Below are 16500 nucleotides of genomic sequence, written 5' to 3'. Positions count from 1 at the left end.
TTATAAACATCTGCTATAGTATCTTCCTAGTCCGACTTAGGTATAGGAGTCTCACCAATCCGCTCCAGTCCAGTCCTGGCCCGAGCCGGCGGGTCAGACCGGGCACGGTGCTCAAGTTAAACGTAGCGCATGGGTCCTTAGACCCTGTGGATTGAATGAAAATTCCCATGCATGCTGAATATGCAGAGCACTACGTGTCCAGGTCCGCGTCCTCATATGACTTTGCATGGGAAAGTAGGAGGCGGGAAGCGAGCCAGGCAGGCAGTCGGACGGGCAGCCAGCAAGACGGCTTATAATTTATGCCGTTCGTAACTATCTCATTGACGGTTTGCCAGTTGGCCGTGCAGGCGACTCGTTAAAATTTCAGCCAAGTCACGTGGGTCCATCCATCCATCTCTCCTTCTAACCATCCCATCCCAGCCATTGGCAACGTCTAACTAACTTCCGTAATCAAATAAATCGTTCATTTCGAATCCCTTCACCCTGGGATCCCTTCGCTGTGCCTGGACTGTCACCATGCCAGTGTGGAGCCATCGAGGACCGAAGTTGCACTGTTGAGCGGTGGAGTGGCGTGGCGTGGCGTAGTAGAGTGCTTGTAGGAACTACAATAGCGCCACAGCCATTCCCGCGATAGCGAGACTGAAAATCACGGTGAGTTTTAACTTTCCAAGCTCAGAGGTCCAATTAAATCTACACCAAGGCGAAAGCAAGAATTTAGTTCGCTGAGTCCCAAACCGAGACAAAACCCAACGACGTCGAGGAACAACAATCAGAGGAACGTGCGCCAACATACTTTTGGGGAATAAATGCTAGAAATTAAAATAGACTACAATTTTATAGGCAAATTACGAGGCAAATAGGTGCGTTCATAATTTCGCTAGCAAATGGCGTTGTGAAATTTTAATTGGAGTTGAAGCACAGCACTGAGACTTCTGGGTAATGGTCGTCCCCAAGGCAAATGGAAAGCCAGACGAGCAAAACATTAATTCAAATTACATTTCCATAGAGCGGGAAGAATACATTTCAATAAAGGATTTAAAGTTAGCATTCCATCAACTCAAAGTTATAAGACCGAAACTCAGCTAAATTTCTCGCAACGGAATCTATGTACATTGTACATATTCGTAGTATTATAATTTTCTCAAAGAAGACATGGCAAAAGGCAGAAATAACAATACTGTATCTTGTGCCATGTGCATCTACTTTTGTGCGTGGGTCTGTGCGCTATATGCAGTGTCATTGCATGTTGTCAAAAGTTAGACAGCATTGCTTGACGCCATTTTAGATGCATAAAGAAACAAAGGTTTGCTTGTACTGGTCGAACATGTAAATACGCTTGCATTCCTCTCGGATGAATCTGTTGAACTACTGTAGTTCTGATAGCAGAATCATGGAATACTCCTTCTATGGACTACAAACATCCACCCCAAATCATGCTTTCCATAGCAAGGACATAACCATAAAGATTCTGCCACACCCATCTCATTCAATGCAGGCCAAAAGAGTCCTTTGCCTTAAGAAACTTTGCTTTTCCTTTTGGCGCCATCATTTTCTCTTAGTCTTCTCATATGTATGTGTGTGTGTATGTGAGTTTGAGGGAAATCTTTTTGCCTCGATGCTGGACCCGATGCCTAGGAGGATATTTGTTCGTTTAAGGCTTTGTTTAAGGCTCTTAAAGTTAGGTTCACTTGGGAGTTCTTTATTAAATTTAAAGAAGTTTGAATTAGCCATTCAGTGTGGCCTCTATCTCTGTAACATTTTCTGTTCCATGTTGTCATAACAACCAAAGTTCTATGGCCTTCTCCCTACTTTTGTTTAAACAAAGGTTTGCCTCTCGAAAAAGGAAGAGTGGTGGACACACAGGGTGGATGACCACGCCCAAACAACCACAGTTTCGCTGCAGTTGGCCCAATTTCATCAGTTTTATATATATAATTACTCACTTATTTGGCACATCGCCCGCACCTTTTGCCTGGCTGCCATTTTTCCAGCACTCCTTCAAAAGAACGCAGCGTGTTGCCGTGCATTCAACGGCAAATGAAGCTAGTTTTCATTAAAAAACTTTTTAATTATTAAATGGATTCCACGCTTTTTCCCTTCACTTTTTTTCTCGCGCTTTTTACCTTTGTTGCCGGCGCATTTTCGCGCCAGGCATTGCCTTCATTTTATTTTACCATTTAAAAATTTGGACGGAAAAAAAATTAAGTTAACAAATACGCTTTTCGCTTTCAGTTTCATATTTGTTACGGCACTGGTATTACTTATTGGATTTGGCACGGACAGTTTTACGCTTAGTAACTTTTGTGGCGATTATATTGGATTAACTGGAAGATGGCAGCAGGGCGAAGTGTCTTTCCAAACCAAATTCCATCATTAGCTTTAAACATTTTTATCACACCTTCCTTTGGAAGCTTGAATACTTTAAATGTTCTTCAGGTTTTTGAAAAACTTTCCCGACTTTTATTTATAGTCCTTTGTTGTTGCATTTCGTTGGTCATAAATTGTACAACGCCCTATGCACTGCCCCGGACAATGCGCAGCGGAAAAAAAATTCAAGGGAATTGCATAAATTTACAGAACTATGCAAAATGATAGCTGTGGATAGTTTGTGCCGTGCACATTGTGTTACAGAGAGAGATGTATGTACATATATCTAAATATACATTTCTATAGTGGCTGCTGAAATGTTTATGAGTGTTGCTGACTGCCGCCACAAATAAAGGTGGCTGCCCACAAGGGAAGTTTTTAAATAAGCTGCAGAAACTAAAATAAATTTGCTTCTTAACTCCAAAGGGAGGCCTTTGGTTCACGAAAAGGTTCCTTTGCAAAAGGCCCAAGATGGCCTTAGAAATCCTAATTGATATGTTATCAGCGAGAGACCAAATGTCGCACATAAAATTCGATCCAAAGCTTTTCCGCGCAAGCTCCCGATATAAAACTCACACAAAAAGAACAACCATTAACTTGTACAACGCACACCAACGTAAACCAGAAAAGAGGAAGTAAACAAACAAATACAAAGCAAATAAAATAGTGGGAAAGTCAGGGGATGCAGATTCAGCTCCTATCAAGATTACAGCTACCACTGATGTTCCTTTATGGATTTGGATTTGATTACAGTGGAGCAAATTGCAAGTGACGTGCCAACAATTGGATGCAGCGACATGCCGAGGGACATGGTCATTTGTGGCAGAAACAGGCAATCGTCTTAAATGAACAGGGTCTACCACAAAGTCTCAAGACTGATAAGCAGGCGAAGTTCAAGTCATCTCATCTGGAGGAGGAGCTACCACATCAATGGATACAGATGAGAGACCGTCGACAAGTGCGAGTGCGAGTGGGCGAGCAGTTGGCATAACAGGCACTTCCGGTATGAATGCAATGTCGGCACCGGAAACAGAGACCGTGCCTGTGGCTGGCAACAGCAATGCGGAGCAGCCACCAACATCATCCGCTGCCATACCATTAACGGGAACGACATTGGGCAAACCCAATGATTGGGTTGTTATTCCTGTGTTTGCGGATATTGTTAAACTGGCATTGGGCGAAAGGGAGAACTGTTTGCAGCGGTAAGTTGAATTTGCCTGGAACCCACCCAATTTGATTGATGTTACATCAATACTTATCCTGATGTTATACGATGCCTTTTCTACCGACGAGAAACAAACATGGGCATACTTTAAGCTTAAAAATATAACAACAATGCAAAAATCTAATATAGCTAATCCCATTTAATCGATTTGCTTTTATATAAAAAGATGATTAAAATGTCACCAACGGTGTTAGAGTTTCTGTGTAAACCCGATTGAGTTTGAAACGCACAATAAATAAACCGACAGTACAGCAGCATCTGCAAAAAGCGTACCAAATTAATATCTTCGGCAAAGGGTCTATGATTAATATATTGCTCATGCGCATCAGCATCCACAAGGAATTGGATTTCGCATTCGGGTTTCGTTTGAGAATATATATTAATGCACTCATTTATATTTATATTTATTTATGTTTTTTTAAAATTTAATTAACCACAGAGGGGCCAAATAAATGATTGCGTACCAAGCGACGAGAATAAAAATCATTTCCCATGCCATGGAAAAAAGGGACTATAAAGAGGTTTTCGCTTTTAACCATTATTTATTTTTATATAATTTAATGGACGCGTTGAAGAGTGGAATCTCTGGCATTAATTTGCACGTATATGTATATATTTTTATACCCGATACTCAAAATGAGTATTGGGGTATATTAGATTTGTGGTAAAAGTGGATGTGTGTAACGTCCAGAAGGAATCGTTTCCGACCCCATAAAGTATATATATTCTTGATCAGCATCAATAGCCGAGTCGATTGAGCCCTGTCTGTCTGTCTGTCTGTCTGTCTGTCTGTCCGTCTGTCCGTCTGTCCGTCCGTCCGTCTGTCCGTCCCCTTCAGCGCCTAGTGCTCAAAGACTATAAGAGCTAGAGCAACGATGTTTTGGATCCAGACTTCTGTGATATGTCACTGCTACAAAAATATTTCAAAACTTCGCCCCGCCCACTTCCGCCCCCACAAAGGACGAAAATCTGTGGAATCCACATTTTTAAAGATACGATAAAACCAAAAACGCAGAATCGTAGAGGATGACCATATCTTCTACAGTGCAAAATCTCCATCAGATCGTATAATTATTATAGCCAGAATCAAGAAAACAATTTCATTCTTTCTCGCTCTGTCTTTCTCTAACACACAGGTTTCATGGTCGGTTTTGCCAATTGCAAAATATGAGTTCAAGGATCTCAGAACCTATAAGAGCCAGAGCAACCAAATTTGGTATCCACACTCCTGTGATATCGGACCTTGACCGTTTCGTGTCCAAATTTCGCCACACCCCCTTCCGCCCCCGCAAAGGACGAAAATCTGGGGCATCCACAAATCTCAGAGACTATTAAGGCTAGAGTAACCAAATTTGGTATCCGCACTTCTGTTAGATCTCACTATAAAACGTATATCTCAGAATTTCGCCCCACCCCCTTTCGCCCCCACAAAGGACGAAAAACTGTTGCATCCATAATATTGAGGATAAAAGAAAACTAAAAACGCAGAATCATAGATAATGATCATATCTATCAGATTGCTGAATCTGGATCAGATCAGATCATTTTTATAGCCAAAAGAACAAATCAATTTGCAGCGCCCGACGTCACGCTTAGACTGATTTTCTGTCTCTCTCGCACGCACTCTTTGTCGTGTCGTTTAATATTCGCGGCGTCTGCCGGAGGAGAGCCATACTGACTAAGTATCGGGTATAAATGTAGAGTTGCGGTCTCCGCAGCAACTCACAACGTTCCCCCTCGTTTTGTATTATTTTGGAGTATTTATTTTCAAATGACTTTAAAGTGCTTGATGGAATTATCAGATGCAAAAAAAAAAAAGTCAATATTCCAGCTAAATGCTGTTTTTAATTTGCTTAAAATTTTAATGCTTCGACTATTTGTTTTTTGTTTGGTAAATATTTTATTTTAAGCTTTCGATTGGATTATTGGGAGAAAATAATGTAAAAGTTTAAGTTTCCAATTCAATTTTTTTTTTTTTCGATTTAGCTACTTTTCTGTAAAAGAAAAATTTTATTGAAAACTAAATTAAAATGCAGTTTTCCCGTCATTTCACTGCTCTTTTAATTCACCCCATGGACGCATTTAACCACGTAAATGCCCACTAAAACAACGCATACTCGTATTCCCCCGTAGACCCGGCATATGAATTAGTCCTTTGGGCCAAACGATGCCGAGCAGAAACAAACAATAAAGTATGCATCGGCAACCAGGGCACAGTGGTCACAATTGACCTCATTAGGCACACATGCACACCAGTCAGCTCTCACAAACATTCAAACCAGTAATAGTATATATGTATGTATGTATGTACGTATGCATGTGCATATAACGTAATTATAAAGCCATAGAGTAGTATGGCAATTCATACTGAATTATAATCTGTGCGCAGAAAGAAGAAAGCTTGGAAATGCATTTCGACTAAGATATACCAACATTTTAATTCAATTACGTCATGAAGATGGGATACATCCTACATGTGGACTGGAGCAATGGCGGAGACCCGCCATTGGGCCTTGAACGGACCGGACGGGGCGCTGATGTTTTGATTATCATGCGCCCGTTGCACAAGATTAACCTGGACATAGACTTTTTGAGACCAACATCTAAACGAACACCATATACCCTTGAGCTTTACGAATACCTCGCACAAAAACAGAAATAAACCTTTTCCCATCATTCAGCAATTTTCAATGCCGCAATGAGTTTCACAGTGACTTTTCACACCGATAATTAAACGGGGCCGTCGCTGGATTAGTTGCACAGCTACCCGTACCCAAAAGCCTCTCTCAATCCTCTTTCCCTTCAAAAGCCACTTCCTCCCATAACCCCTTTACCATTTGAGTTCTGCACCATTTTGCATCGCATATAAGGCCCATGACTTTTAATCATCGAACAAAACACACTTTTCTCCACTCTTTCATTCTAACCTTCTTTCCACTTATAAATTCGGTCCTTCTTCCTCCTCTTTATTTTGTTTGAGCAGCTTTAAAAATGGCCACATCAATATGGCGGCCTTCGATCGGATGGCGGTGAAAGCGACCCAGGCGTTATCTAGTGGGGAGTACGAGCACTTTGCAGCATATGCAGCAAACTACAACACTCGGCGAAACGGGTAAGTAATGTTTGCAAAAGTCAAAAACTTTCCTTTGCCTCCTCCTCTGCCTTTTGTGTGTTGTGTGTTTGGATTTTTCCATTTTCACTGGCACTCGGTGCCGCCAAGTGTTTTGATACCCCTACATGTGGGTCATTTTGGGCACAAGTTTTATAATGGATAGAAAGGAGAACTTGTGAACTTAAAGGCATACGAGTATGTACATATATTTTGATTTTTCATCATGAGATTTCTAATAGAGTTCCACCCAAATTTGCATCTATAAACATATGAAAGTAATCTTTAGAATACTAACCTAAGACCAATACTGTTTATCCTGATTATTTCAACTCATTTAAACTATGTTTCGATATACGATTTACGATTTACTCCTCTTGAATCCCACTTGAATTTTGGAAAAGTTGTACTCTTAAATTCTTAGCCTTTTTTAAAAGCTTATTTTTTCTCCAAAGAAGAAAATATATTTTTTAATTTGAAAACTATTTTTTATATTCAGCTCTACCCTCAGTAAAGTGTATTTCCAGCAGCGGTCTCCGGCAACAAGCTTTAGTTTCTTGTTTTTTCTAGCTTTTATCAGTTTTGTGTAAAGTTGAAGTGCAGTGGGCTGCTGGCTGAGGGGGAACGAGGGGGAACATGTAACCCCCTCTGTTTTAAGTGTGTACGCGTGCTGGTTAAATTGTTTAAATGCCTGAGGGAAAAATTAAATGAATTCATTGCCACCAGCACAGAACAATTTTAGCGTAATTGTACCAGAGCGGCAACTGAAATATGAGCCAGAGGAAAAGGCAAACTAGCGATGGATACACATAGTACATATGAACCAATTTTGGAAGGAAAAATATGAAAAAACCAAAACAAAATAAGGGCAAGCAGATCATAGCCTGGAATCGAAGTTGTTCCGCCTTTCCATCGTATCTCTTCTTCGTGTAACATTTATTCAAATCTTAAAATTCTGGAAGACCTTTCCATTTATCACAGCCTAAAGTCTAACACCCATCCGTTCTCATTTTAATTCCACAATCCCCTTCTCCCACAGATTTGTCGCTAATTAATTCAAATTAATAACCGCAATAAAACCTCAGACAGACACTTTATGACCACAAATTGTTCCTCAACTTGGATAAAACCACCAGCCCCACCTCTCTCCATAGCAAAACCCTCAAGGAAACCTTCTTCTTATAACAATTCACTTCCGGGCTGTTGCGCTCCTTCGCTTTTACTATTTATTGTCTGTAGAATAACAAGAAAATATGGCTTTTATTTATGCTAAATTTGTAGAAATTTTACTTCTGCAATTTTTGAAGTCTTCTATGTTTTGGAAAAAATGTTTATACATGCTTTATTAATAAATGACGTCTAAAACGTCTAAAAAGTTAGCCAAGAAATTTGAATATTTGATTGTATCCAAAATTAAACCACCAATTCAGACTAAAAAATACAAAAACATGAATAAAGTTGTATGGAAAATGTACAAAGTACAACAAAAAAAGAAACTTTATAATATATTTAAACACAAATAGAATTCATAGAATAATTTGGCTGGATAATTGTATGAGTAAAAGTTAAGGAAGATATGAAAAATCTACAGTTTTTCTTACAAATAAATTAATAAAACACTTGGAAAAACATACATAAAATTTCCAAGAAAACAGAAACTTACGAAATTTCATTTCAATTAGTATGCAACAGGCGGATGAAATTTAAGAAGAAATTCTCCACCAAAAGGCCAGGAAAAACTCCAACATAAACTTCAATTAATCCGCGCATCCTCAACCTCCAAGATAAAACAGACATTATTCGCAGAGTAAATATAAGCTGGAAAACTTCACATATCTCCAGGCACCAGACGGCACTACAAAGATATGAAACAGCTCCAGGGAACAGGCAATATTCAACAAAAACTACGTTGCAAATGCAACAAAAATGGCCACAAGGTGCACCACGAATTGTGTTGCCGGAGAACGTAAAAAGTTCTTTCGCTCATTTTGTTCCTTTTTAAATCCTTCTTGGAGCTGTCAGCAGTGCCCAGCAAGTTGATATATTTTTCACGGAATGTGCACATGACAAAAAGACCTGAACAAATCTAAAGACAGAAAGGGAGAAGGAACAAGGAAGGGGTTGTGTCAAGTAGGGGAAAAATGTTGCATGAAAGCAGCAAAGACACCAAAAAGGAACAAGAAAGTGCAGAGATGAAAGGCCCCAGCACACATAGAGACCCACGAACTCATTATAAACCCAGGCGGTGCATGGCAACTTTTAAAGGCTCTTGCTACTGACAAAAAACAACATCCAAAAGCATAAAGAAGATTGAGCTTGTTAGCCGAATCCATAGATACCCTATACAAAAATATCATATGATTATGTATTGGCGCTTCCGGAAAAAAGAGGTAAAATCTAATTTTTATGTTGATCCAGAAATCCTCCATAAATAATGTTCCTCAACATTAAAAATGTCCTCTCAAACTCATAATACCCTCTGCTAGGGTATAAAACCCACATCTGAAGCATATGAAGAAGTTGTCTTTGGGTGTTGCGGCAAAACGCATCGACAGCACCGGAAGCAAGCAAAAAAAATGAATGAAAACTTCCGGAGGAGAGCATTTTTTGTGGTGTGTTTTCATTCCTGGTAATTCAGCAGCCGCATCCTCATCCACAGCCAAGGCCGGAGCCCCAGGCGGGAAAACTTTATCGGTGAGTGCCTGATGTCATGCATAATGTTGCAAGCAAATGAGATTTACGAGGAAAAAAAACACAAGACGAGTGTGGAGTAAGGGAATATGGTTTAGGAGCGAAGGCTCTTCTATAAGAATATTTTTACTCTAAGCAATCTCTTTCTTACAAAAATGTGGGGGGAATGTTTGTGGAAAGTATTTAATTAGTGGAAAAAACATATTTAGAAAGAATGCAACAAGCGCCCACAATTAAATTTGGAGGGAATATTAAACCCTTAAGGAAACCAGGTCCTGGACAACAATTTTAATGCAAGCCACGCAAATCCCCATTTACTTTTTAGTGGAAAAACGATGCTCCTTCTTAGAACATTACGCCTTGGTAAATTTTCAACCGTATATTCATGAATATAACACTTTTAGGGGAATCTTATTCCTACGTAAATAGGCATTCAAACCTTTAGAAATGTTTTTCTCATATGGGGAGGATATTTCACCTTAGCAGGGACTTGAACTTTTGTGCTATATAGCTGGTATACTTCATGTGTGTTAATTAAGGGTACAACTGTTCCCCTAAGGTATAATGATTTAATTTATATAATATTTTTGGAGAAGAAAGTACCCAGAAATCAATTTCATGGTCGGAATTGTGCTTTTAAGATTGTAGAAATATAAACAAGAATACTATACCTGCGGTGTGTCTCCGACTTCTTTTGTTTACGGCTTTAGGACTGTGCCAAGATTTAGTTGAAAGTTGCCTTATTGTGGTTATTGTTGTTTTGTATGCCGCATCGATGACAAACTTGTTTTGCTCAGTGTCTTCCACACAAAAGCCAAATACGTTGTTCACTTTTTTCATCCATTCTCTTGCAGTTATTGTAGTTGTTTAGCTAAGTCAACCGAGCATCTTCTAACTAAGTTTCCTCAGCATATTGCCAAAGAGAAATACTGTCCAGCAGCTCAGAAAAGTTTAGCTGAACTTTAAGCCAACGTCAGCAACGTAAATGCAAACGAAGTCCCTGCGAAAGATACGAATAAAAGTTTATTTCAAAGTTTTGATGCACTTTCGAAAACTGTATAAATAAATTTTAGGTCTCTCGTCTTTTTCGGCAGTCGTTGTACCCTAAGTCCTTCACGCTCACACACACTCGAAGACATTGGATGTTGGTTTATGGTAAATGCATGTTCAGTTGAGCCAACATATTGACCAATAGAAATGGGGCTTTCAAAAGGAAGACTTAGGTTGATCCTTGGGAAGCTGCAGCTTCACGATGTGTGTTTTTATTGGAGCTACAATTTCATTGGTTTATCATGATTCATTTCATTACATATTCTTAGAACCAGTGTTATGTTTTCGAATATGAGAGGCGGTCAAATGAGTTGATGAAAACTTGCATTGATTTTCACGATGACGTCGGTGTTTTGTAAGGACGCGTCGTCGGTTGAACACGTTTCGTGTATCAGCAGCTTTAGTGTTTCCGAAACTACTCCTAATGCAATGAATACTGGCTCAATTGAGACCCTGGAATAACCCCCAACGGTTCAGCGAGTAGAGTTATTTATCAAGTTTTACTTCACTCACCACACCACTCTGACATAAGAATGTTTATAAGCAGCCAGCGGAAACGAAAGTGTAGCAAAGCGCCACCTGCTGGGAACAGACAGAGAATCCTTGTAGCGGTCATTGGAACGTGGCAGGAAAAGGAAACAAAACGAGGGCTCGTTGGTTGAGAACTATAAGGATATATGTACACTAGTAGACGCAAAAGGAGCAGACGGAGATACGTCTACTCATAGATAAGCTCGGACTCCCACAGAGAGCGAGCCACAGAAAGAAAAGAAGAATGGAACAACTTTAAGAGCTTCAATCAACTTGCTGGACTTCATCATGTTGGCTTAATAATCGGTCGCTGTACTTTGCTTTTTCCTTTGTCTATTATCCTTTGGCCCCGGGTGGACCACTTGTACAGCATTTTCAGTTGATTTAAGCCTTTCGTGTGTCTATTTTTCCTTCAACAACCAAACTAGTGCTTATTCTCAGTTTCTCTTGGTTTTTATTCCCGTACCCTTTATGGTCGCATTCTTGAATGTTTTCCCTGACATAACAAAAGCGAAAAGCAACATCTCCCTGGTGAATTATGTACACTTCTCTTCGTTTTGTTACAACCCACTCACTTGTGCCGAGAAATACGTTCGCCATGGCAGGATTTTTTTAATAACAAACCCTTAATACAGAGGTAATTGTCTGCTAGCTGCTTGTTCTGGTCTCTCAGCTTACCCTGGTGGTATTTCGGATTAAAGGCAAGCGAAATGTTCCTAGAATGCATACTTCTGGAAAAGCGAACCGTAAGTAGATAGAAGCCTTATTGGCTCTTAGGGATGTGTGTGTTTATTTTGACCACAACAGATTATATCGATACTGAATTTTTTAAATTTCGATATTGGTTGTAGGTTTAATGTAAACGCCCTGCCAAAGGATTCACAAAAAATGTTCCCCAAAGTCCATCAAAAATGACTGTCCTCCCAAGGCTCACAAAAAGCAGATTTAAGACTATATGACTTTTCAAGCTTAAAATATCTAACACTATAAGAACTTACTAAGGCCAAATAAAAACTTTGAAAACCCTGCCAAACAATTTAGCAAAGGCTAAAGGCACAACAAAAATGCTTTCAAAGTCGCCTCAAAGGATCACGAAAGAATTTAATTGTTTTTCCGTTTCGCTTTGCATATTTCTTGCTCTGCTTTATTCATCTTATTTTCACTTTATATCATTTATTTTGCTTTGAAAATCCTACCATACACCACATACACATACCACTCCAGGCCCTTTCGCTTTATGTGAGTATATGATACGACTGGCAAAAGTAGAAAAATAAAGGAAAATAAAAAAAAGGAGAAGCAATGCATCCGAAAGAAAGGAAAATCCTGCTCCCACTTGAAGGCGACATTGGGCCCGTCTCTATGGGAATAGCCTCGTTCTGTGCCGGCTGGGGGGTCCTTCCTTCCCTGCCTCTACAAGGGGTGACATGTCGACGCAGCCATGCCTATTGGATGGAGCACGTCTGCTCTGGCATGACACAAGAACTTGAGAGCTAACAGCATGCAGAAATTGCATTTAAATGTGCGAAGAAAATTGCTAAAGATAATATTTGCTTTTGAGGGAATTTCGAAATGAAAATGTTAAAGTATTTTGAAGATTCTCGTAAAATAATCATCATACCCAGTGTCAAATTTCAGGACCACAAAACGGAGCTAAAGTTATATTCACATCTACAATTAATTGCTAATGGCCTAAATGCACGACCCGACTTCTATCGGTGCAAAGGCCAACAAGTCCCAGGAACTTCCCACAAGCATTTACAACACTAACACAAACCTTGAAGAGATCCTTGGCATGGGAAATTTAAATGCATATAATTTACAGCCGTTTGTGTGGGTCTGCTCTGTGCATCTGTGTGTTATTTCAATTTTGCTCATTAGGCTTTAGATATGGTAATTAGGGCAGCATCCAATGAGTGGAAGTCAAACCAAATGCACTATTCATTAAGGTGAATACTTCCGCCTGGACAAAAAGCGGGCAGCTATCTTTAGCTCCATTGCAGTGCAAAATCATTGACCAATTAACATCATCATCCTTGGGAGACTCCTTTGGCTAGCACTGAGTATTTTGTGTGCATTGCTTAATTGCAAAACCATGGGAAATTCGAGCAATGGTTCTGTTAGTTATAAGGGCAGACGCAAGCACATTTGCGAAATTCGATTAATCTCGAATAATATAAATGAATATTTATGAATGAAACATGCTTCTGTACCTCTTAGTCACAGTTACGAGTACGAGTATACTACGTAGATCTAACCTGCGGGCGGGTTTCTTGAAATATGGAAGCCCTCGTACAACCGAATAAGAATTCTGAATCAAGATTGAAACCGAGAAAGCGTGTTTTTACTTCGATCCAACAACTATAATCTACCCGACATCTGGAGTCCTCCAAAGCCTGCCCACTAAATCACACGCATACCTCGTTTTCAGATCTATAGCAAATTTGAGTGAAAAAACTTCTTCCTGTTCTTAGAAAAAATATCATTCAATTTGTATAGTTAGTTTAAGGGATACAACAAGCCATCAACGTATATTTTCACTCTAATGCCTTCCATTTCCAATAGTTCTATTGTTCTAAGCCTTTTGAAAGCCATTGAGCAGATGAAATTGTGCAGATTTGTATTGCTTTAGCCACTGTCATCGGCAAGGCTCTGAAAAGCAGGCCGACATTACAGACATTCCATGCAGGTCGAGACATATAGATACGAATAAGCAGCAGTTAGTGACTGCCCTCGGCATGCCCCATTACTCGTACCATCAACCCCCCTAAGCCGACTGACAGCGGCACGTTATTGGGCAGCTCGGGGCAGATTTCATTTTATTTTCTTCCCTTAGAGAAGGAGACTGTGTCCCGGGTGTGGGTGTTGAAAAATGACCATAGACTGTCCTTGTTATCTATCACCTGTCTGGTCTGTCATTCTTCTCGGACTCACCACTACCACTCCCCCGTTCCTCTCCTTTCTGGTTTTGAGTCACAACAATTGTTTGCTCTCGGTGCTCGGAAAGATGCTGTGAGCGGCGGAGGCACTGAGCAAGAGACCTATGGAATAACGATATTTCTGAAAATAAGCTGGAGAATTCCTAATTTTGGGCTGATATTCGATAGGGAATCATTTTGTACCCCATGTGATTAGAATGAATTTATAATCATCATAGATTTTTCAAAATATAGTAAAATATTCGATAACATAATCATAGGTTTTCACAGAAATATTTTTATTACCTTTGGGTATCCTTCCATCCTTCATAGGGAAAATATCGATCTGCTAGGGTACCAGAAACGTAATCTTTTTTTTCTTGATTCCCTCTCCTATCGACTCCCACTGCAATCAAACATTTAAAACCAAAGGTTTAATTTCTCCAGCATACCTATATATATATGCTATATGAACTGCAATCAGCTTGATGTTCAATTTCTCATATTTTTCAGGCTCCCAGGCTTTTTACCGCTCGTTAGACACTACCAGCTATGGTATGGTGTGGTACCCCACGATGTTTGCAGACCGTAAAAACAAGTTCCAAAGCTGAACCGAACTGAAACGAGCCGCCTCACAAGTCTGTAAGCCCCCAGAAAAGGGTAAAATATTTACACGCCACACACGGCTCCATTAAAACAAAACAAGGGGAAAATGGGCGAAGGGAAAAAAGTTGATTCCAAGCAGAGCCATGGTTTTTGTTCCACAACCAGAGGCAACATTTCTTTCATTGTAGGGGGTGCTGTTGGCAGAAGTTGCAGAGAATTTTCGGAGCATTTTACAGGCGGATGTTTTTTTAGTTTTTTTGTGCCCAAGCATACGGAGAGAATGTGAACACAAATCCTATAAACACACTGGGAGGCAGGGATGAGGGCACAGGACAGAGGATGGCCTGCAGAGCCATGCCACTTTGTGTGCAAGTCAAGCGCACATCTGTTGACCGAAAGCGCCGACCAAACGAGGCTGCTTCCCCAAACATTGCACAATTTTAATGGGCTCATGGTGTGAATTGGACATGGCACCAGTCTACACTCTCCGTTCCACTCAACCTCATTCTTCACTTTCACACAGACATACAATATTTTTTCCTACAACTTTATTAAATTCGCTTCTATTAAAATGACTGAGAGTAGTGCCCCCGAAAACCAAACCATTTGTCATTAGTTTACCACTAGCTAACCCATTCTCCACAAGAGTTCCGACTTACGTCGATCTACTTCAACGTACATAACTGTATCTGCCAAAAAGTCTTGTTTACCACTCTTTTTGTGTCGTCGTAAAAAATGGTTAAACAATGACGAGCCCTCAAGGCTCCATCGCATGCCATAGAACACATGACGGACTGGAAGCCTAGCCGACAACAAAAATTTCTTTTCGATGTTTCCATTATTATACCCGATACTTAAAATGAGTATTGGGGTATATTAGATTTGTGGTAAAAGTGGATGTGTGTAACGTCCAAAAGGAATCGTTTCCGACCCCATAAAGTATATATATTCTTGATCAGCATCAATAGCCGAGTCGATTGAGCCATGTCTGTCTGTCCGTCTGTCCGTCCGTCCGTCTGTCCGTCCCCTTCAGCGCCTAGTGCTCAAAGACTATAAGAGCTAGAGCAACGATGTTTTGGATCCAGACTTCTGTGATATGTCACTGCTACAACAATATTTCAAAACTTTGCCCCGCCCACTTCCGCCCCCACAAAGGGCGAAAATCTGTGGCATCCACAATTTCGACGATACGAGAAAACTAAAAACGCAGAATCGTAGAAGATGACCATATCTTCTAGAGTGCGAAATCTGAACCAGATCGTATAATTATTATAGCCAGAATCAAGAAAACAATTTCATTTTTTCTCGCCATGCCTCTCTCACACACACGTAGCATAGGCGGCTTTGCTTAGAGTAAAACATTAGCGCCTAGATCTCAGAGACTATAAAAGCTAGAGCAACCAAATTTGATATCCACAATCCTATATATCGGACCGAGACGAGTTTGTTTCAAAATTTCGCCACACCCCCTTCCGCCACCACAAAGGATGAAAATCTGGGGATATTCACAAATCTCAGAGACTATTAAGCTAGAGTAACAAATTTGGTATCCGCACTTCTGTTAGATCTCACTATAAAACATTTATCTCAAAATTTCGCCCCACCCCCTTCCGCCCCCACAAAAGACGAAAATCTGTTGCATCCACAATATTGCAGATTCGAGAAAACTAAAAACGCAGAATCATAGATAATGATCATATATATCAGATTGCTGAATCTGGATCAGATCAGATCATTTTTATAGCCAAAAGGAACAAATCAATTTGCACTGGCTACGCAGCACCCGACGTCACGCTAAGATTGATTTTCTGTCTCTCTCGCACGCACTCCTTGTCGTGTCGTTTAATATTAGCGTCGTCTGCCGCAGGAGAGCCATACTGACTTAGTATCGGGTATAGCTGTAGAGTTGCGGTGTACGCAGCAACTCACAACGTTCCCCCTCGTTTTTCTATGCGAAGGATTCAAAAAAGATACGTACATATATTCCCGACTCTGTTTAGTTT

General features: G+C 40.2%; 1 pseudogene; it reads left to right on the top strand.

Annotated features, from left to right (window-relative positions):
* Positions 1-516: 516 nt before the first annotated feature.
* LOC108161168 lies at positions 517-14502 on the top strand (annotated as a pseudogene).
* The last annotated feature ends 1998 nt before the right edge of the window (positions 14503-16500 follow it).

Source organism: Drosophila miranda, chromosome 4 (assembly GCF_003369915.1).
Source record: "Drosophila miranda strain MSH22 chromosome 4, D.miranda_PacBio2.1, whole genome shotgun sequence".
Classification (NCBI taxonomy): domain Eukaryota; kingdom Metazoa; phylum Arthropoda; class Insecta; order Diptera; family Drosophilidae; genus Drosophila; species Drosophila miranda.
Note: the sequence above shows the minus strand (reverse complement) of the source record. Positions and strands in the feature narration are given on the sequence as shown.